Below are 23,410 nucleotides of genomic sequence, written 5' to 3'. Positions count from 1 at the left end.
GTGTATTATATTCATGTTATATTATACATATACATATATGTATATATTACTACATATTAATATATACTCCCCTATTTAACCAATTACCTATGAGTTTTTGCCTTATAGAAACATTCAGTATATTAGAAACAGACTTTATTTAGACGAAGACCATTATGCATTGGTCCCTACACTGTTAGATCCTGATCTTCCCTAAAATGGGTGTACTATTTTATTGTCATAGTTTGAATAATCCCAAAAGCAAAGCCTGAGGCAAGGATTTTGGAGCACATAATATATTTGGGAAGCACAAGTGAGGAAGTGTGAAAAATGAGGCAGAGAAGGGAGATACACAAATAAAGTTTATATTAAAAATCAGGTTTCTGCTCACTCCCAGTGGGGACACTCTAAGGAGCTGTGTGGAACCTGACTCACATTTGTCTCACAGCAAGCTGGGGCATTTATCCACTGACTCTCAACAGTTAGGAGAGACCCCAGGGAGTCAGCTTCCCCACATTTACAGGACTGACTTGCGTGCTGCTTAATAAGCCCCCAATGCTGAGAAAGCCCTTAGACAGAGAAAAAGGATAGTGGCTGCAGACTGTCCACCTTGACTAGGTGAACTTAGGTGGACCAAAGGACTAGCAGAAAGAGAATTATGGTAGCTGTTACGTGTATTTAAGAAAAGACTGGCAGAGGCTTCAGAGATTTACATGAGACTAAATCAACTGGGAAAAAGTGAAGTATGCTAACTCAAACTATGGTTACACATCAGGCTGCCATGCTTAAATTTCAATGATTAGTAAATGTTCATTGGGCTAATCATGGCCCCATCCTCTGATAAAACAGAAGCAGCCCAATGCCTGTTACACCCTTAGCCCATTTAGAAGAAAGTGCCTACATTTACTACCCCTCCAGAGGAAGAAGCCCTCTGTAGTTCCTTAAGCACAGGCGGCCATGTTCTGTGCCACGTGATCTCTCCTCCAGAGGCTGCTGATTGGCTCACTAGGAACATGTGACCTAAGAGCACCCATCTATAGGCTGTCTAACGCACAGCTCTGCCCAATCAGCTTCTCCCTCAGAAACTTGAACTGGTGGGAGTCAGAAGACTGCTCAGCTGGGAAGAGACACTAAAGGAAATGGGGAGACAAAGCAAAGGTGGGTATCAACAGTCTCCTGGGCCAAGGTGGTGACACAGAAACCCAATCACTAAAGTTGGGACCTTAACTTTCCCTCCAGTTCCTGAATCAACTTCCCATTTCCAGGAGACCTGGATGTCCAGCTGTTGCAAGTTTTCTGACATTCTCATCACCCTTAGTTCTCAAATTCCTGTTACTTCAACATAGCCTGTGTCCCTTTTTTTCTTATAGCTCAAAGAACCAAATTATAGCTCAAAATACCAGGTGAGTATTGCCCATTCCTCAATTTTGACCAGGTCTTTTCCCACTTGGTCCAAGGAAAATGTCCCTTGGAGACTACATACTCAGTGCTGAGGGCTTGGCACTCACCGGTCGTCAACAAAGATGAGATTATCTACAACTAATCTCAAAGGTAAAGCCATTACCTTTGCATTCACACACTTGCCAGAGAGATTTCTAGTCTCAAAATGGATTGATAGTGACATTTTAAGAAGCTGTGGCGGCCAGGTGCGGTGACTCACGCCTGTAATCCCAGCATTTTGGGAGGCCGAGGCGGGCAGATTACGAGGTCAAGAAATCGAGACCATCCTGTCTAACGTGGCGAAACTCTGTCTCTACTAAAAATACACAAATTAGCTGGCCTGGCTGGGCGTGGTGGCACACGCCTATAGTCCCAGCTACTCGGGAAGCTGAGGCAGGATAATCACTTGAATCCGGGAGGCAGTGGTTGCAGTGAACCAAGATCGTACCACTGCGCTCCAGCCTGGAGACAGAGCGAGACTCCGTCTCAAAAAAAAAAAAAAAAAGCTATGGCATTATTACCAAAGCTTGCATTTGCAAGCTGCGGTAGTCAAACTAGCTTCTACCTGATCAGTTACCTAAAATTGAGCTTTAAACCAAAAGCTAAGGTGTTCCGGAAGCCCTCTGGGCAGAGCAACTGTCTCTTGCAATTAAATGTTGACATAATTCTTTCAGAGCCATCGCTTTGTTTTTGCTCCAAGGCTTCCTCCCAGGCATGTGAGAGCTGCCCTATACCCAGGTAAAGCATTCTTTGAAAACCTGTAAGCTCAAGGCAAGGGTCTTTGGACTTGGGGGTTCGGGTAAGAAGTTCGAATATCAAGAAAATTGTTCAGATGCAAATGAAGATATTTGTGGTCACTCATTCAAGTATCTTCAAAGTGCCTACATCAAGCCAAACCTGAACAAGGATCCAGGGGCATGGAAAGGTGGTGAAAAGTGGTCCCTGCCTTAGAGGAGTCTGCAGCAAGAGACAGACAGGAGAGTAGATATGATACAATACAGCATGGAGGTACTGTGACCACTGTATGAACTAAGAGTTGTGTGGGAAGTGAGGACTGGAGGTGAGAGTGATGGAGCAGCGTGAGTGTCTCCATGGATCCTGATGGGCGAGTAACAGTTGGCCAGGCAAAGAAAGAGGAAAATGAAAGGTCAGTCGTCAACAAAGATATGTGCCAGCCACTGATATAGATGAGGATGTAGCAAGGGACAAGGAAGATCCAAATCCTGGCCCTCACAGAGCTTATGAGAATAAAATAATATAAACTGGTGGAAAGTGCTTTAATAATGACAAGGTGATAGTCATGCATTGGTGACAGTCTTTCTCTCTCATCATCAATTTTCAGTTCTAAGTGGAGCTCACAAGAGTATAATCTTCCAAGAATGCTCTCAGGTACTGCTTATATTCAGCTTGGTCCTCCTGATTCTCTGTTTCCTCCTCCGGGAAGGAAAAATACTAACGGGGAAGGAGAAATGCTAATAGTACCTAATACTATAATTCTCACTGACCTGTTACTCCCCGCTTGACACCATGCTAATCACATAACAAGCATAGCCTCATTTAATGTTCCCACTGTCCCATAATCTCCATTTTGCCCAACAGGAAACTGAGGCCGAAAGAGACTGAGAAACTTGGGCAAGGAACTGCTATACTAACAGCTAGTCACCCTGGGTTGCCAGGCAGGTTAAAGGAGCAGCTTGCACATGAGAAGGATTTAACACAGTTCCTGGTTTGCAGTAAGTGATCCACAAATGGTGGCCATTATTATTATTATTACTATTATTATCATTACTATAGCAGTCCAGACTAATGACTCAAAACTTCTTCACCTATCAGAAGGATATCACTTTTCACTTGGCCTTCTTGGGAGCATGAGATCTTTTCCTCTTTCTTCCAATTTTTTATTCCAGAATATCTAATTTACAGACTGTACTTTTTTGCTTAGCCAAGAACCTGTTGGTTAGGTAACCCTAGCAACAAATAGAAATATGCAACTTTTTACAAGCTACTTCCTCAAAAATCTTTCCATGATAGAGTTTACACGCTGAACATTTTAAATATTGAACACTGATCTTGTGGATGCATAAACTTGAAAATACCACTTGCTTTACTGCCTCCCAGCCCCTACTCAAGTATTTCACTCCTCCTAGAATGCTCTGCAACTTCTTTTCTGCCTAAGGCAGAAGCAATCCAACATGTAAAGTCTTCCTGGCCCCTCTCTGAGCTCCAAATATAATTTATATCACTCTCTTCATATTTTCTTGATTGTGTTCATGTTACTACCACCATTTTGACATGTTGGATACTTAACAAGATGCATAACCAAAACAAATGCCTAAATCCCCAGTAAGGCTAAAGAATGCACATACCACCTAGTGGTCAATCCCGCCACAATGGATTCTAGTTTACTTTTTGTTTTGGTTTGGTTCAGTTTTGCTCACAGACCTTGAAGTCAGTGATTTTATTAGTTTTAATTATCAGTAAATGTCACTTGAAAGAATAAATGAATGAATACACAAAGAATGGACTGAATAAATGAACAGATAATGGACCAGAATGAGAACATGGGAATAAGGAAATTGAAGAGAGAAAGCTACAATGTAAGTTTTAAAATATTTCAGAAAATTGGGGATAAATCATCAGAAATAACCAATTTGACAAAATATGGTTACAAGAAAAGCTATTATTTGAATAAGATTACCTCCTTAGAGACTTCAGCTTCATCCTCCTGTGCACTCCCTTTTCTAATCTTCCCAAACACAACTTGCTTAAGCAGTTTCCTTTGTTATTTCCTGGTTTTCCCTCAGTGCAGTCACTGCCATATAACTAGAGGGCCAGAAAGGAAGACTCAGAAATGTTCTGTCCCCATGAGCCATCATTTGGGACAGAATGCACATCTCACTTAGGCCTTAAGGTGAGGCTCAAGCTGCAGAGAAAAAGGGAAACATGGGGTAGGGCTGCAGGCACTGGCAAATTGTCTATACAGTCCCTAGATGACCAGCTGGATTTGAACAAAGACAACACTGCATATATTTTATCAGGTCGACCCATGCCAATGTGTGTACATGCTTGTGTATGCATAGGGATGTATGTGTGTACACACACATAAACATCTGCACACTTCTGATGAATTTGTTTCCCATGGTAATAGTAAGGAGAACTTTGCAACTACAGCATTGGCTTGAGTTTCTCCTTAACAAACGTGATTGCTCTCACAAAATGTCAGGTCAATTATAGAAACCCAGTAATGAACCAAAAATACCTTTCTGTGCACTCTTCCCTCATGAAGTACCCACTGACTGTGACAAGCACTAGTTAAGGTTTGGATTTTTTTGTATTACTCATAAAAGGATGCAAATGAAATGAGTTGGCTTTTAGAGATCATTATCAAAAGTCTCGATAGCAAAGTTCTGACAAGCTGTTTTGCATTTTGCCATATAATCATCACAACAAAAGGTAGAGCTGCTTAGAAATCCAAATAAATTAATAGATAAATAAAACTGTAATGATATTGATCTAGCAGCCCTGAACAGACAATGCCCTACCATCTTCCTTTGTGTAGAAGCTGTGTCTCTGTCTGATAATGCTTAGCAATAGGAAAAGCAAAATGAATGTGTGATGGCAGTTCTCAGGAATCCTAGACAATTCCTACAAACACTGACCCCTTTTCTAGAAAATAGGAAGCTGGTTAGAAAGGCAGGTTCCAACAGCTCTCTTTAGGATAACTTTATTCTCCTAAAGTTCAGGCCCTAAAATGAATTTGAAACAATAATTTTCCCTAGTGGCATTCATTCATTTATTCATTCAACAATCATTTATTCATTTTTTCAACAATGATTATTAATGCAATTCCATTTCTATGTGGGAATGATCATCAAGGAGAAGCATGGAATGTTAAAATTTATGTTTTAGGACCCCAGGGCAGAAATAGACATGAAAGGTTCTTGTCAGTGCTTAGTGCAAATCAAATATGAGGCATTAGAGTTACTGTACACTAAGTTTAATATTGAGGAGTTTCTGCCCCTGACCCTGCGCCATGAACTACACATGGCAACAGACTGTGCTGTAATCTCCAGCTGCTGCCCCTGTACCTTTACTTTTCATTCCAGAAGTGTGAGCACTAACCGAAGAATCATGGAATGCTAGACCTAGAGGGTTCCTGAGTGATCATGATCTAACTCATGATTCACAGTGAATCAATGAATTAGTGGTTGACTACTTCAGAGAAGAAATAGTTCATGGAACTTTAACATATGAAAAGATGAAAGACAGATGGCCCTTGCTGATGGGAGATGGGGTGCCCAGGACTGGACCAAGGCCTCTTCTCTCTTGATGTTTGGACAGCTTCTGAGGTGGACCCACAGAATCAAGGGCCCCATGGAATGTGGAGTAAAACCCATTCATCAATGTCAAGCCTGTTTATGAGATGGCAAAACTCTGAGATGAGGGAGAATCAGTGACGTGCTCACAGTCAGCAAGCTCATTAAGACCTACAATTTAGCACTAGAATCAAAGTCCATGCCTCTCATTACAGCACACTTCCATTTGGCTATAAAGAATGTTTTTTTTTGATGGAGAATTGTTTTGGATATCTTGAATTTAAGGTGTTGGTGGGCCATGCATGGGGCAATATCTAGGAAGTACATAAATATACAGGTCTGTAGCTTAGCAGGGGAAATGTGCCCACTTCTTAGATTTAGGAGTTGTCATTATAGAGAGGATAAATGATGTGCAAAGACAGGGTAGAAAGCCCCCAGTTAGGGGTTAAGGAGAAAAGCCAGAGAAGAGATGTCTGAAGAGGTAGGAGGAAAATGAAGCCAAGGACAGATATGCATATTGTTTTTGAGATGAAGTGAGATATGAACTTTGAATTATGCCAAAATAATAAAGAGAGATTTAACTGAGATGCCATCCATGTACTTCTGCCAGTCACTTCCTTCTGTACCACGGCCTGTCTCCTGCTCTCTGCCTTCTTCCCAGAGAGGCTGCTTCCATGGACTCATGAGGAGGAATAATAAGTAGGAGCTGACACGTACTGTTTGTAAGAGGTCACTTTTGAAATTTCAGGATTTTTCTAAGCCAGTTAAACACTGATGTTATTAGACATTACATGCACTCGCGATTCAATAATCTTAAAAGCAAAGGCAATGAACACTCAAAATGAACCACTTCTTAACTCTTTTACAAATGTATTTGACTGTTATCTATGCTTTTAAGATTATTTGTCTATTATATCTGCATGGCAGAAGTATTACATAATGGGGTACAATAATGGGGTGTGGCTGCGCATCTCTTCCCAATGCCACATTCTATATGTCATTGGTAACTTGAAATCAGCCATGGTGGAGGTATTTATATCATGAAAATAGGCAAAGGCCACAAATCAGGGCTTGAATCACAGTGGAAAGAGATGACCCATCCGTCTGGGACCCAGTGGTCTGCTTTCTGGTTCTGGCCCTTTGGAAGGACTGCCTCAATTTCCTGTCCCTGCATCCTACCAGGAATTCCCTGCTTTTCTTAAGCTTGTTTGAGTAGGTGTTTGTTACTTACACATGAATAGTCCACAACTGAGAATTGGACATTTTCAAAGTAAAAAGTCCCATGTTTTAGAGTTAGGGCTTATGTCAGTTTAGACTTGCCTCAACCAATCAAGAAATGTGCAGGCATCTGTTCAAAACAGGGCTCTGGACTAATTCATTTAGGAAATGAAGGATTGCAGAAGAGATTGTTCTAGACACATGGGGTGTGGTGGGTAGGGGAGGGGGCAGAGTCAGCACAAGGCAGTGCACCCAAGCTGAACCAGGGAAAGATTCCTTTCTGCACGCTGCTCTCTATCCGTCATTGGCGGGCTCTTTGAACAGAAGTTGACAGTCTGGAGAAATCCACTATTAGCTCCATTACGTTTCCGATTATTATTCTATTCATTGTTCTTGTACCTCAGGCCATCCTATTTACATAATGAGAAGAGAATTTGGTGGAAAGGAGGCTCATGTATTGATTGTCCCAGGCCTGCCTTGTTAGCTTATGGTGTAAATAACACTTGTTTCCCATGCTGCTGCTTTGGGGGATATTCTGTTAATTTCAGCTATCGTCTTGTTTCCCCCAAATTTGTCAGTTGATTTCTTAGAGGAATATTCAGATGATTAGACATGGTCATTGTTTGTTGGTATTTAGCCTGTATGTTTCTGGAAGAGAGATACAACCAACAAATTCGTCAGTTAAGTATGGTTCTGGCCTACATCAGGCTGCTTTCTGTACATTCAGACATTCTTATACTCACCTGTGGGAGGATCAACATTTCTCATCCGCTCACCAACATTGTGTGCTGATAAACTAAAGGCTGTATGTAACCAGAGCCCGCAACATAATTTGCAGGGCTAGGTGCAAAACGAAAACGTGCGATCTCTTGTCTAAAAAGCAGACAAAACTTTTTTTTTTACCTGTTTTCCACGGTCTTTCTCTCAATCTGTCATGGTGTTTTTTATTTGCTATTTAATATTGTGCTCTCTCAGGCATGGGATATATGAAGGATAAGTCTGACTTTCCAGGAACCTGGGGCTCTGTCCTTTAATTCTGCATGTGGGTTACATGCACCTGACAAAAACCTCCCTGCCCCAGAGCTCTGGTCCATGCTAGTTGCAATGAGGTGCTGTAGTGGGAGGTCAGTGAGTGCCTTGTGTAGGGCAAGGTCAGGGATCAGGTGGCTAAAGACCTCTCCCAGGGAAGTGAGGAAGCAGGAGGAGGTGGGGCTGTCTGTGAAGTGAGGCTCCAAGCCCCAGCTCATGCTCCATTGTTCCTTTGGGCTTCATTTACAAAACACAAAGAAAAATCTATTAAGAATTTCAGGATAGTGATGACAGAGCATTAACTTGCAAGCATGGGTGCCCCCTGTTAAGCACAGGGCCCTATGCAATTGTACATGTTGCAAGCCCATAAATCTGCCCTTGTCTGTAAGCTTCCCTTTTTCTTGTCTATCATGGTGACATCAACTGGTACACATCTGGCTTTCCACGTAAAAGCACATACTGAAGATTACATTTGATTAAGTAGGGAACTGGAAAGATGCTCAGGAAGAGAAAAGAAAGATCAGGAAAGGAGGAGGATCGTAGAAGCCCAGTTGAGTTGGCTGGGGAGAGGACCAGCACCATAATTTTTGCAAATTGCTGATGACTAGCTTTCATTCCATCACTGTTGTGGTTTGAAGATTATGTGTCTAAATGAAGAATATTTGAAGACACTTGTTTTAAGTGACCAGTCCTAGCATTAAGAGTGCCTACTAAATATTTGCTGGAAGAATGCACTCAACCATAACAGAAAATTGGAAATCAGAGTCTTTGTCTAGGCTGTTGGGAAAAAAAAATCAGCTTAAGCCAATCTCTTGCAATTTTCAATGTTAATAAGCTCCAGGTGGACTTAAAGAATTTCTCCTTACTGTTCTGTCCAACCTCGATCAGCTGGAAGCATTCTTTCAGATATTTTTCGCCTTTCATTATAAAAGAAAAGCTATTATTTAAGGTCTTCTTTCTCCACCTGAGACTTTAAGAGAATGGTGAACAAACATGGGCTCAACTTTCAGAAAAGTCCTTGGAACCTTCTTCAGTCTATGTGAGATCATTAGTCTGGTACTAACATTCAGACTGGAATTGAATGGGCAAAGGGAGGAAGAATTGTTCTCTTCTGTGAGTCCATAAGCAGAATAACCAACAAGCTCCCTAAAGAAGGAGAGAGTGGGTGATAAATCACAAGATAAGGATTGAGGCTGGTAGAGGCACACACTTGGGCTTAGTGCTCTGAGGTCGACTTTCCAAAAACAGATTAAAGACCAGACATCCTTCCTGGATGTTCAGGAAATTTCCGCTCATTTAGTCAGGATGTGGCTTGTTTATTTACTCAGCAATAAAGATATTCTTATTTCTGGCCACAGATACCCCCACCATCTGCTTCCTGATTTCTGATTACCTCTGCCCTCTGAAGCATCGCTGCTTTTGGAGTTAACCTCCAAAAGCACCCCGCTCAACTTATGTCCTCCGGGAATCACACACAGATGTTTAGAAGGAGAGTCTCTTTTTGGTGCAACCCCTCCATGGACTGTTGACTTTGAAGGGTTATGGGGGATTCTTAATCTGATGTTTGGCCCCACCCAGGAATACCCTCCCCATAATGCGTAAACAAAAATCGACTTGCCTTTAGTTCCATGTTTCTAGAGACAGGAGCCTTCAACTTATACATTTTTTTCTTTCATTCAGTCATTGGCAAAAATAACATCACTGACACCTCCAATAGGCATAAATGTATGTTAGGTGCTGGTGAACATAAAAGAAAGGAGGAAGAAAGGGAGAAAATGAGGGAGGCAAAGAAACAAGTGAGGAAGGAAGGAAAGGAGGGAAGAAAAAAATGACTTTGTCAAGGTATAGCCTAGTAGATTCTACAAACATTTATAATATGTTAAGTTTAAGGAGGTTCAAGGAAAATATATACATAATGCAATGGAAACTCAGAAGTAGGGACACCTATTTAAAACAATCGCATGAACTTGGGCTCCAGTCCCAGCTCTCTCACTCTGTATGTGACTTTAAACAAATTAGAGCCTTATGTTGAGTTTTTATATCCGCAGCACAGGCTAGGTAATACTTCAGAGCACTGTTATGAAGAATAGATGAGTTCCAAACCTGGAGATATGTGAAGGGAAGTGGGTTTTCCTGCCCCACTCCTGTCACTATCAATCTTCATTTTTTCTCCATCAGGATTACCTCTCTCTTCAAACTATTTCTCGTAAATGAGACTCCTGGGCTATGTAAGTGAAGCCTCATTGAATGTAATGCAAACAAACTCATTAAACAGATAATATATTGGTGCATGTAATGGGGAAGCTCAAGGTATGGGCTTTAGGTACAGCTGGATCCAGGGATTTGAACAACATCATAAGGTCTGTCACTCTCCTCCCACCTTCCTCCTTCTGTCTCTCTCTCTCTTTCTCTCTCCATTTCTTGGCTCTGTTGGGCTTTTTATCCAACTCACTGTGTCCATTTGAAAAAAAAATTGGACCCCATAATTCCAGATTCACCTTGTCTTTGGAACTCATATTTCAGGGGAGTGAGAAGGCCAACACTCTGTAATATTCAAATTAATTTCCCCCAAAGAACTCTCATTTGCCATATATTGGTCATAAATGTGTCTAGATCAATCGCTGAGTCCAGACAATTAGTGATCTGATTGGCCAACTAGGTGCAGGTATCTGTTGGGATGACCAAGGCACATATTTGAAAGTTCAAATAAAACTGCTTAAAATAGGCAGTGGCAGGAAGGAAAAGGTGCTGGGAAAAAAAACATAGCAGGCGGCCAATCCACAGGTCTTCTACCATCCTGGCTCTTTATAGGAGATCATCTAGTACTCTTGGGCTTCTACATGTACCCCAGTTCTCTAGGTAGATTCTGATCTGTCACAAGCACAGTGGGGCCAAACATGCCTTACTACCACACAATGTACAATTATTAACAGAGTTTAGAGTTTTCTCTTTGATTTTTTTTCTTAGCAGCTGCATCACATTGCTCACTCAAACAGAGGTCGCAATCCAAAAATTAAAACACAAAAACCACCACCACCACCACCAACAGAACAGATATCTATCCCATACAACCAAAGCTCAATTCAGAAAAGAATTTTCTTTCTGCTGATGACACTGCCAAGAGATTATTCCCATAGCCCATCTTGACTGTCAAATCACACACACAATTAAGGACTCAGGCAACCATCTTGTCCTGGAAGTCAGAATAAAAGCTGATACCAAGCAAAACACACTCTGCATAGTAAATTAATTGCCATGTGCAATGAAGCCCTCTTCTGGATGGGAACATGAATTGGGTTGTAATAATGAGACTAATTTCCTGTGGGGTTTGTGGATCCAGCCTCTTTTCTTAGTTGTTGTACGTCCCACTGCAGAGACGTGGCCAGGGCTTTGGCAGAGTCCCCAGCTATGATGCTGAAATGCCAGGGAGTCATTTATTATAGTGCAGCTGCTCTGTCAAATAGGAGACTGGGGGCAAAGAGAACAAGCAAGAAGTTCTGGACCCACGGAAGGCATTTAACATGGATTTCTCTGTATCTGGGAAATAAAGGAAAAGTAAAGCGGAATCTACTTCCTCAAGTTGAGCCCAAGCTTTTCCAGGTATTATCAACTATCTAAAATTGTGCCTTGGTTTTTAAAAAAGAAGGTTGCCTGGATGTAAACAAATGCCTTTCTATTGTTAATTTTAGCCTTTTGTCACTTGTGGGAAAAATGCAAGTGAAAAGGCCAATTACAATTTTGCCTCTGGAATATTAATACTCTGCTATTCCTAAATCCCAAAAGTTGACATAATTCACAACATTCACATCATGCAGATACTTAAAAAGTCCACCTTTGAAAAGACTAATTTGTAAGTGGATTCAAAGCCTCTAAGATTTCTGTTTAAACAACTAATTCGACTCTTGTAAGCATTAAAGCAGTGGTTCTCAAACTCTAGCCATCAGAATTACTTGAAGGGCTTGTTAAACAGTAGTGCCATTCTCCAAAGTTTCTGATTCGGACCTGAGGAAGGACCCAAGAATTTGCATTTCAAATAAGTTCTCAGGTAATGCAGATGCTGCTGGTCCAAGGACCATACTTTGAGAAGCACTGCACTAAAAAAGAAATACACATCTGCCAACACATGAAATAATCCAGACCTTTCATTTATACCTAAAAACTATATGAGAAGAGAGGAAAGCTACCTGAATAAACACACCTCAAAGTGCATACAATGTTCTTGAGGGTCTTCTAATTGTAGATTCCAATTCCACAGGTTTTGGATAGAGATTAAGAATTTCTAACCAGATCCCAGGTGATGCTTATTCTACTGATCTACGGACCACAGTTTTCTCTCCATCATAAAATAATTGACTTCTAAGGGCAGGGCAGTTATCCGTGGTACAACAACATTTCATTCTGATTAAACAGTCCCACTGGAAATAGAACTCTTCGCATTGAGCAAGCATATTTTCTACTTGTTTGTGTTAATCACATTGTCTTAGAAAATACCTGAATAGAAGAGGACTAAGACAATCTAACAATTCAATTCAACAACACATTCTGAGTTTCTCCTATTTGCACAGCATTTTTCACTGTCAGGAATATAAAAATGAAAGAAATGGGGCTGCTCTAATCACAATACCAGGTCCTTAACAATTGTTTTAATATTCCAGGGAGTTAAATTGTAAGCGATCACTACAAAAAATCTATATCATACCAAAACAAAGCAAATGATTAAGAGTATTTCCAACTATGGTATGACTCTTGCAACTTCTTTATAAGCTGAAATTTTTTTTAAGTAAAAATTTAAAAAAAGCAGTTTGGGAATTTTTTCTAGGTCTTAGGAAAATGAAATTGCACATATATGTATGCTTAAGTAAACCACTTACTTGAGAAGAAAATAAGTGGATTAATTTCTTCTAGTATGTCTCTTGGCTTTTTAAATAAAAATGTATTATTTAACAGGACAACTTTATTCATAAATTATTACAATTAGTTATGAAGGCATAAAGTCATATTTCTGCTAAAGTAATAACCCGATTTTTAAAAATGAAAAAAGTCTTAGATTAATTCTTCAGTTCTCATTTGTAGTGGCTGGCGTGGAAAGAATACGAAATTCTGGAATCTATTTCCCTGCCAGTAATGGGTACACCTTCTCCTTTCAACGATAAAAGCATCTCAGGTTTGCCTAGATTTTAAAGAAAATGTCAAAGTACTATCATCTCTATTTGAGTATGATTTAGAAATTATTTAAAATATGTATATATATACACACACATCATACATATACTATATTTATATATAAACACACACACATAAACAGTGTGTTTATATATAAACACACACACATAAACAGTGTGTTTATATATACACACAGTGTGTGTATATATAAACACACACACATAAACAGTGTGTTTATATATAAACACACACACACCATGCATATAGTATGTATATAGTATATAGTATGTATGGTGTATGTTTATATGTATACAAACTGTATGTATATATAGAGAGAGAGAAATAGAGAGAAAGACATAGATATACAGATTCCCTTTTATGCTGGCAATTATGTTTTTAAAAAGTCATGACTAATGATGAAGACAGTGTAATTAAACTTGTGAATGGATATATTTTGATGGTATTATTAAATATAACAATAGTTTTGAAAAGCAGTTGGCAATATATATGCATTAAGAACCACAAAAATATTAGTGACTTGGTAATCTTAGTTCTAGAAAATTATTTTCTGGAAGTAAAATAACAGAGGACCAAATTTAGTGTTTGCAGTGTCAAACTGGAGGGGACTAAAAGAACAAGCTAAATATTCAGTAATGTGGAAATGGTTAAATTGTGGTTTATTAATTTAATGATGTATATGTCACTATGAAAAATCCTATATATGAAAAGAGATAATAACATAAGAAAAGGCTTATACTAAGGGAGAAAAAGGTGATGATGACCTATGATGATGATGTATGATGGGACCACGTGAAAAATTCTAGGACAAATAAGTTACAGTTACATAAGAGCACTAGGATTATGGATGAGTCTTAGCTGCTATTTTCTTTCTTGTCTTTTTTTTTTTTTTTTGAGACAAGGTCTCGCTCTGTCACCCAGGCTGGAGTTCAGTGGTGTGATCTTGGCTCACTGCAACCTCCACCTCCCGTGTTCAAGTGATTCTCCTGCCTCAGCCTCCTGGGTAGCTAGGGTTACAGGCGCCCGCCACCATGCCCGGCTAATTTTTTGTATTTTTAGTAGAGACGGGGTTTCACCATATTTTCTTTTTCAGCTTTCTGTAATGTTGTTACTGCTAACTTTATGGTACTCTATTAATGGAGAAAAGTCATGTTTAAAAATGTCAAAATCAGTCCTGAGCTACATATTGTATCTTTAATAATGCATTCAGTTGGGAAACGCTACTGAAGCTTGGATTTCCTCCCAAAACCCCATAAAGCAAAGCTGCTACAATTGGAATGGCATCGCCCCATGCACACAACTCCAAGTCAGCCTGAGTCTGAGGGGGTAACCAGATCCAACCGTATTCTTTTGTTTCCCAGAGATTTTAAAGTGTCACAGATTAACTTGTAGATTCTGAAGTCAGAGATTCTGAGTTTTAATCTGAACTCTAACCTTTTGCTGATTTGTCACTAGATTGCATTTCTGCCAAAAAGTCGCTTCTCAAAATTCACCGCTCTCCGTACTGGAAAAGAATCGACTCTGTCAATGCTACCTATGAGACATATGGCTATTTATGTCTCTTGGGAGAGGCAGCCCTGTATGGTGGCCACAAGCTCTGGGGATTAGAGTGACACAACTGGGTATCACTGCCAAGCTGCCATCTTACAGGCTCTGCACCTTGTGCAAATGGTCCTGGCTATTTGTGCCTCAGTTTCCTCATATGTAGCACAAGAAATATAAATTCACCCAGCTCTCGAAATAGGTGGTGGAGCTTAAATGCGATAATGTGTATAGAAGTATTCACTGCAGTGCCTAGCATGTGCTAAGCACTCAAAAATCACAGCTTAGCTGTGATTTTTATCCAGGAGTTGTAGGGAGGGGAGATCTTTGTTCTAACCCTGTTATAGCTCCTTCTTGGAGCTATAACACAAGATATACAGGAACTGAGGGGAAAGGGGCCTGGTATTCTAGAAGCCAGCCCAGAGATTTATGCCTGGAAAAGAGAGAAGTACAATGTATAGATACATTAACTGGACCAATTGGGTTCAGAAAATCCTCTCCTGGTTTTCAAAAAATCCCTAGGAACCCGAGAAACAATCCCAAACTCAAGCTACTCTACCCACAGATAGATACACATTGTGATTCATTATTTCTGGAGGGCGAGAAGTCTAACCTATGAAAAATGACTACAAACGCGAGAAAATTAGAGGCACAGGCAGACACCATTTTTCAGTGTTTATTCTAATTACTCACGTAACAATCACCCTCTTGCTTTGCTTTGGACTTTGTTGTTCCAACTGCGTATTTGCTTCCTGGGTATATCCTGAAACATGCTGGCAGAGGCTGCCATCCTATCTCTGTCAACTGAACTAGGGGGTGGAAATGGGCCTGATCAAGTAAGGGGAGGTGAGTTAGATCTAGACTTTTTGGAGGTGAAGATTTCCTTAATCTCTCCATTAAGAAATAGCTGGAAAAACTTGATGCTTTAAAGATGGGATCCCTTGTCCATCTTGTTCACTGTTTTCCCCGAAGTCTAAAAGAGTACCTGGCATATAGTAGGTGCCTAACACATGCCAGATGAACAAATCAATTAATCACTATAACAATTTCAAAATGTCCTGTAAAAAATCAAATTTAATTACATACACCTGAATAGCTTGAAATTTTTCTATGTCTTATTTATAAAATAGAAAATATTTCTATTAAAAATACACTTATGGCAAGATTTTTAATGTAAAAGATAGAGAAGTATCTGGACAGAAATGTGAGAAAACATTAACAGTGGGGGAAGAGCAACACCCGACAAGTTTTCCATATTCACACCATTTATGCTGACCAAGGAAAAGAATGCTGCTGAGTGTTGGGTCTGTATTTTAACTTGTGTACATGAAAGGTATGTCTATTCTCTATCTAGGTGAAAAATATATTTTAATGTCTTTGCTGGAGCATTTGTTCCAACAGATTTCAAATTATGCCTTGAAAATACATATTAGTAGACGGGTGCCGTGGCTAATGCCTGTAATCTCAGCATTTTGGGAGGCTGAAGTGGGTGAGTGGATCGTTGGAGACCATCCTGGGCAACACGGTGAGACCCTGTCACTACAGAAAAAATGCAAAAATTAGCCAGATGCCATGGTGTGCACCTGTAGGCCCCACTACCCAAAAGGCTGAGGTGGGAGGATCGCCTATGCCTGGGAAGTCTGAGGCTGCAGTGAGCTAAGATAGTGCCACTGCGCTCCAGCCTGAGCAGCAGAGTGAGACCCTGTCTCAAACACAAAAAACATATTGGCACTGGTCTACAATTATTAAAATGTTCACTGTTGTTCAAAACTGGTTTTGTCCAGAAGATAAAGACTAAAGCATTAGTTTTACATTTTTAAAAAACATCTCCAAAATAGAAATTGTACTGAGAAATAAAAGGTGATGTGGGCGATAGGATTTACTATACTATGGGATTTACTATACTATTCTGTTCACATTGTATAAATTTCAATATTTTATAATAAAACTTATTTTTAATGGTTACTCTCTTACATAATTTTTTTCTAAATATGTAATTAGTAATTTTATGCACTTAAAATTACATTAATGTCATTTATACTTTCCTTCAACATGTGCTGGAATTAAACCCATCAAAATTTGTTTTTAATGGACTAATGGAGGAATTTTCAGTATATTTTTGAGATGTATAGGTTGCCACCAGCTTTACTCAGTACTTGATGGATAGTTTCTATTTTAAAATATGGCATTTGTTGTGATATAATTTAAATTACTTTTCTGCTGGGAGCATGCATTCTTCAGAGTTACAATTATGCAAAGGGAAATTATATATCATATTCCTACTCTATCTTCCTCTATAGTCCTCATTGCAGTTACTTTCACTCAGGTACAATTACATTAGAGAAAACAGAATTTCATATTTAAATTAAGAACAATTCTATTTAGAAAACTCATTTCAGTTCTTAGTTAATTACAAAAGAGAAATGGAACCCAATCTAAAAATAAACAAGTCAAGGCTCAAAAGTAGCAGAACTCACATAGAGAGCTATACATAATCAATAATTTAGAGCTCACACAAGCCCAGTTAATAGTACAAGTTACTGTATAATTATATCTTTAAAATATTTTTAGATCTTTTCATTTACTATAAATGCTATGTATGTTCATTGTAGAAAATTTGGAAACTAGAGAAAAGAAAAAAGAAAAAACATAAAAATAAGATCATCCTGTGATTACTACATCCAAATGTAATCACTATTAATATTTTGCTGTATTTCTTTCAAATTCACTTTTTGGCGTACATGGGATGTAACTAACAATAGCCCTTATATTTTACAAGATTGTCATTTCTTGTGCTCTTAATTTCTTATGTTGGAACATACATGGTAAACCTTTCCCCATTATATTAACTATGCCTCTTAATAATGGCAGACTTTTTGGCCCAATGTTGTATCTACACCATGATTTATATAACCTGTCTGATATTGTAAGAAATTTAGAGTGTTTCAATTTTTTCCTATTATAAATGATGCTATAATCAGTAACCCTATGTAATTTTTTCACATCTTTATTTCCACTTGATAAATTATTTAAAGTCAAATTTCTGGGTCAACACATATGAATATATTTAAGTATTTGAGAAAGAGAAATGATAAAAATCCCTGAAAGTTGTCGGTTAGACTCCAGTTGGCAATGCCAGATATCCATATTCTTTTCAATACTGTCTTGTCTTTCTAAAAACATAATTCCCTATTTGAAAAATAAAAATTGATCTATAATTTTTATTTGTTTATAGTTTAATTAATAGCAAGATTGAACATAACTGTTTGTGCCATGGCCATTTCTCCTTTTTCTTTCTTAAATGCTTATTTTTAAAATCTCCTTCTTTTCAATCCAACCACCTTATTTGAAGTCTACCATGTTACAGGCATAGAGATGAATGCTAACGATAGAAAATGAATGAGGCATGGACCCCCATCTTCAAGGATTTCACAGGCTAGCAGCAAAAGGCGCAAGAATGACTAATTCCAGTCTATTATTGTAAGTGCTTTATAGACATATGTATAAAATGCTTGTAAACCACAGATAAGGAAACAGAAAAGCCTGCAGGGGATTAGTGAAGGATGTGCAGACGTTGTAAAGTTTGAGCTGGGCTCTGACAAATAAACATAAATTCACCAGGCAGGTGGGAGAGAGAAAAGAGATTGTCCCAGGAGAGGAAATAACATGTGGAAAGACAGAGAAGTAAATTCACGCAGAATGATGGAAGAGACAAACCACATATTGTGAAGGTTATTGTAAAGCTAGCCGAGGGTTTGAGCTGTATCAATGGAAATAGGGATTCACTGACAGGTTTTTGAGCAGAGAATGAACAGGACAAGTTTTGGGTTGTGAAAGTGGAAGGAAAGGAAGATCTGTGGTCATTTTGGGGTTTGGGGGTGCGGGGAGAGTGAGAGTGAGAGAGTATGTATACTAGGTCAAGGTTAACTATAAAATACTTTTAGCTTGGGTTATTCAATGTAGAGTAATATATTTACTTTTAAAAATATAGGCATGAGAAGGAGGTAATCCCTTTTAAAGAGTTATTTCTTTTATATAAACCCTAAAACAAAGCAGCTGTGATCGAGTGTATTATTTTCCCCAATTTTTCACTAGTCCCCATATGGAGCCTTTTGCTATGAGGCTTTGAAGTTCTTCCAAACAGAATGTTCCCCCATTGATGTTGGACTTGCTTTGCCCAGTGGGTGGAACTGACTGAGCACCAGCTCCTACCTAGACTTCAAGAAGCATCATGTGTTTCTATATGCTAATCTGGAAACTTTCAGTCTCCATCAGGAAAGGAATGTTTCCGAAGGAGCACGCTGTCCTCAGAAGAATGAGACATCCATGGAGCAGACCTGAATGAAACCCACAGTCTGCAGTCAAGCCCAGCTGAGCCCAGCCGAGTCCAGCCAAGATTAGCCAACCCCTCAGCCCATGGAGCAATGTGTAAGCCATGGAGTTTTAGCGTGGCTTGTTATGCAGCATTATTACAGGAACGGCTAACCGATACACTGGCATATTCCACCCGCATCTAGATACAGCCCATCTCTGTTTAAAGACACTTCTGAAGAAAGTGGGCTGAGCTAATACGCTGTACATTATCTGGAAAGTGGGATAATACAATTTGAAGTTTATGATGATTAAATGTAGCCCAGTTTCACCAAATGTGGAACGTCATCTCATCAACTGGAAGTTGCTGATGAATTTCCATCCAGAATTAAAGTACTCAAGTCTCTTACATAAGAAATCAATCAACTATTGATTCTGTGGGGATGGCATGTATTATAATAAAATGCTAAGTAGACAGATATGAGCTCAGTCCATATTGTAAATAAGAATATTTACATCTTTGTTGCTTCCTTCTGGTCAGTCTTATGAATAAGCTGTTGAGTGGCATGGAGGTTTTAAAATCAGGTTGTAATAGGCTTCCGCATTCTGCTCATTAAGATAAAGAAAGGTTTACCAGAGAAATGGTCTATTAGGTGGTATTTTGCTTTCACTTGCAAATTAAGGGATAATTAGTTGTGAATATCTGGAGATGCAAAATCTATGTGTTTGACATAATTTCATAGGTAGTGAACACCAAGAGTTCAAGTATCTTTGCAGGGCAAAGAAGGGTTATTTTAAAGTTCAAAGAGATTACACAATATTCCATTCTGAATATAGTATATATATTCAGGTAAATATTACAGGTGGCATATATTTATCTCACCATTCAGAACCAATAGTTTTTTTAACTTGTTAATATTTGGAAAAAGTTGACCAAGTCTGAATGTCACCATATTTTCCTTTTTCTTTTGCAGAAACAAGGTGTTGTTTGAAATATAGTTGAACCAAGATTTGAACTATTTTAAATAATTAAAGGCAAATTCCTGTGCCTTCCTTTAATTTGAAATAGCACTTCCTCCCTTAACACTTTTTAAAAATAAATAAACAGAATCCTCCTCATTGCTTAAACAGGGAGAGTAAGTAGGCTTAAATGATTCTTACCTTTGTAAACTGTTACTTGGTCTTCTCTCACTCTTAAAATTTACCAAGACAACTAAAGCATATTTCATGAGGAAAATTTCAAGAAGTCTGAGGTGGAATAAGACTCAGGGACTAAAAAAGCTTCTAAATTTGAATTTAAATGGGAATTCTTGGTAGGAAACTTCTCCTCCCTCGCATCTAGCTCCATCTTGGTAGAAGATGGTTTCTTTATCTAAAAGTAGGTGGTCAGCTTGTCTAAATCACACATAAGGGCATATCATCTGAAAAGGATTTTTCCTCTGATTTATGTAATTACTAAAAAATATAATAATTAAATCACATCTGGTTAGGCCATTAACAAGTTATCTTTATTGTAAAGAATAAAATGTTATGCAATTCTAACTGAAGAATGAATGATGAGTGACTATGAGATCTCAATCATAACCAGGGCACAGTTCCCAGGGGTGGGGAATAGCAAGGATTCATTTCCGAAAGGAAGAATAACAAATATATTTTGCTCACTGCTTCTTTGAATATTTAACTCATTTCTGCATTAACTTTGTCCATTAAAAGGTTCTGGAAAGTCTGTGATGTGTGAGGCACAGGGAACACAAAAGTTAGTAAGACAGCCACTGGCCACCAGGGGTTGTAGGTGCAGCAGAATAAATGGTAAGACATGCTCATGAATAACATTAGTCAAAGAAATAGGTGAAATGTATGAGATGAAAGGAACCACCAAGGTTATATGAAATTTTAGGACATAGAGAGTTAATGCCTACAGAAAGAGATGACATTTTCCCCCAAATGCACTAGAGAATGGATAGGATTTAAATAAGGAGAAGGAGAGAATTCTAGGAAAAGGAAATGGTAGATACTGGCATGGGGTCAGGAACCTGAAAGGTATATTTCTATTTTAGTAGGTAGTGCTGTTTAGTTACAGCATGGAGAAAAGCGTAAAAGTGCATTAAGAAAAGGTAGCAGAGGGTTAAATACTAAGCTAAGGAATTTGGAAACTAGCTTGTGAGCCACTAAACATTTTAGGGTGGAAAGGTGATGTGCTAAAAGCACAGATTTGAAAGGTGAATGGGTAAGAATGAGAGAGATTTCAGGTGAGGACTCCGACAAGAGGCTTGTTTTTGTTTGGGATGGGCTTTCCACATCTTCACATTCCTAGAGTTTGACAGGAACACAAATTAAAGTCCTCTGTGCACAGTAAAGCCAGGTAAGAAGCCAACTTCTGTTTTAGAATAACATATTGGCCATGCAGTTATGTTTATTTTTACAATGGAAGTCACTGATTTTTTTTTATTGCTTTTCACTTTTCACCACAAAACACCCACCATATTCTTGCAAGAAACTCTTTGAGAGCAGACTAACTCTTAGCCCATCTCAGAGGACAGACTGTCATAAAACCTAACGAATGTGTGACAAGTGACTAGTTTAGCAAGATCAGTAAGCTCTAGAGGCCTGCTGTACAACACAGTGCCTGTAATTAACAGTACTGTATTGTGCACTTAAACATTTTATTAAGAGGGTAGATTGCATGGTGGGTGTTCTTACCACAAACAAATCAACAAACACCAAAGGGGCATGAGGAAACGTTTGGAGGTGAATGATATTGGAGGCCTTGATTATGAAGCTGATGGTTTCACCAGTGCTTGTATATATCCAAACTCATCACACTGTATACATTAAATAGGAGCAATTTTTTGTATGTCAATTATACCTCAGTAAAGCTGTTTACAAAAAACAAATGCAGTGAAAGAACCTAGAGATTATAGAGGAAGAGGAAAAGGAGAAAGAAGTATGGGGAAAGTGTCCTCTATAGAACTCAGGGCAGGTTCTGCCAGGCCAAATCTCTGTGTCTGGGGTCATCAGTCAAAAATCAAACAGAGCAGAAATGAAAAGCTACCCTCAAATCCCCACCACACTATAAACCTTCTCTGCATTGAAATATGTTGCTTAAGTATGAAATGCAAGACTGTTGGGGCACTGGTTGATATTGAGATCATTTTGAAACAAGTCATCAGACCACCCCTCTCTTCCACACTAAGGAGCATGTTTCAAGGATTATATTTCTTTTGTTCAGTGGGAGGTAAAACAGATGCTGTGGTATCACACAATGCTCGGTGAAATGGAAATCACATGGAAGGGCAAAGGAGAAAAATATAGTGATGGATGAGTTGACAGGACATGACCCCTGGGTCTGTCTGAGGGCAGCAAAGAGAGAGACATGGGAGAGGGCTCCATCTTGACCCTCAGGTCTCCACCTGGATGACCAAGTGAATGGAAATAGCATTAAATAAAATTAGTCAGAATGAGTTTGACTCCTGATATGATGAGTTCACATGCCTTTGGGACATCCAGGTGCCCAGCACACAAATGAAATTGTTCTAGAGGGTTCGAGGCTTAAGATAAAGTTTCAGGCATTATCTCCTAAATGAAACTATGACAAGATAACTTGAAACTAACGCTGATGGAGAAGGCATAGAAAGTCAGAGAATATTTTTAAGAATCACTTAGGTGTTGGGAAGAGGAAAAGGAATGCAGAGAGGCAGAAAAGGAATATTCAGAGGGGAGGAAGAAACACGATTATGCTGCATCTGAGAAGTGAAAGGTGGAGGAACTGCCCAACTACAACACAATGAAAGAATTGAGGAAGAAAACTAAGCGAGGCCATCTGACCAGGTGTGGGAACCCCATCAAGAGTCCTTCTCTTAAAGTGGTGGGAAAAGATAGCAAATCAAATTGCCCGAAGGAGTGAAAGGGTAAGAGAGTGAGTGTATCATAAGAAGGTGGAAAGAGTGACTGTGTAGCCTGATTTTTCTAAAAATTTGTTGGTGATAAACATCAGAAAAATTATCTTATTAACTATGGGAGACTTGAACAGACTTAAGCTAGTGGAGAGAGGAAAAAAATACCATCACAAAATGAACTTTAACAAATATTTAGTGGGTTCCTAATATGTACCAGGCGTTGGAATGGGATGCTGCCCCATGGCTCTTATGTCTGTGTGTGGCAATGCTCTGTTTATTTTTACCATTAGCTCACTGCAGCAAGAATTGCAACTTGTTTATCAATGCATCTAGGAAGGCTAGCATTGTGTCTGACATGTGACAGAGCCCCTGCAAACTTTTCTAGAATCAATGAGTGGCACCGTCTCAACCTTTAAGAAGTTGTTTTTTTCTTCCCTTAACAACTCTGCTTTATCTTTGGGGCCTTCCTTAACCTCCAAAGTTAAACATGTTTCAAGG

The 23,410-nt window shown here is 39.0% G+C and overlaps 1 protein-coding gene and 1 long non-coding RNA gene across 3 annotated transcripts in view; one reads left to right on the top strand and one right to left on the bottom strand.

Annotated features, from left to right (window-relative positions):
- The window catches only part of CDH13 (cadherin 13), a gene marked incomplete at its 5' end in the record, with an annotated part of 1,173,335 nt that overhangs the window by 1,040,569 nt on the left and 109,356 nt on the right, over window positions 1-23,410 (bottom strand).
- Window positions 1,027-20,561, top strand: LOC129050853 (uncharacterized). Of its 2 annotated transcripts, XR_008514710.1 has the most exons (5): window positions 1,027-1,137; window positions 3,019-3,152; window positions 13,056-13,146; window positions 18,073-18,185; window positions 18,971-19,510. It is a non-coding gene; the product is annotated as an uncharacterized LOC129050853 (long non-coding RNA). The 2 variants fall into 2 exon arrangements; XR_008514711.2 differs by lacking the exon at window positions 13,056-13,146 and having other exon boundaries at window positions 18,971-20,561.

Source organism: Pongo abelii, chromosome 18 (assembly GCF_028885655.2).
Source record: "Pongo abelii isolate AG06213 chromosome 18, NHGRI_mPonAbe1-v2.0_pri, whole genome shotgun sequence".
NCBI lineage: Eukaryota > Metazoa > Chordata > Mammalia > Primates > Hominidae > Pongo > Pongo abelii.
The sequence above is the reverse complement of the archived record's forward strand: the minus strand, read 5'-3'. Positions and strand labels throughout refer to the sequence as shown.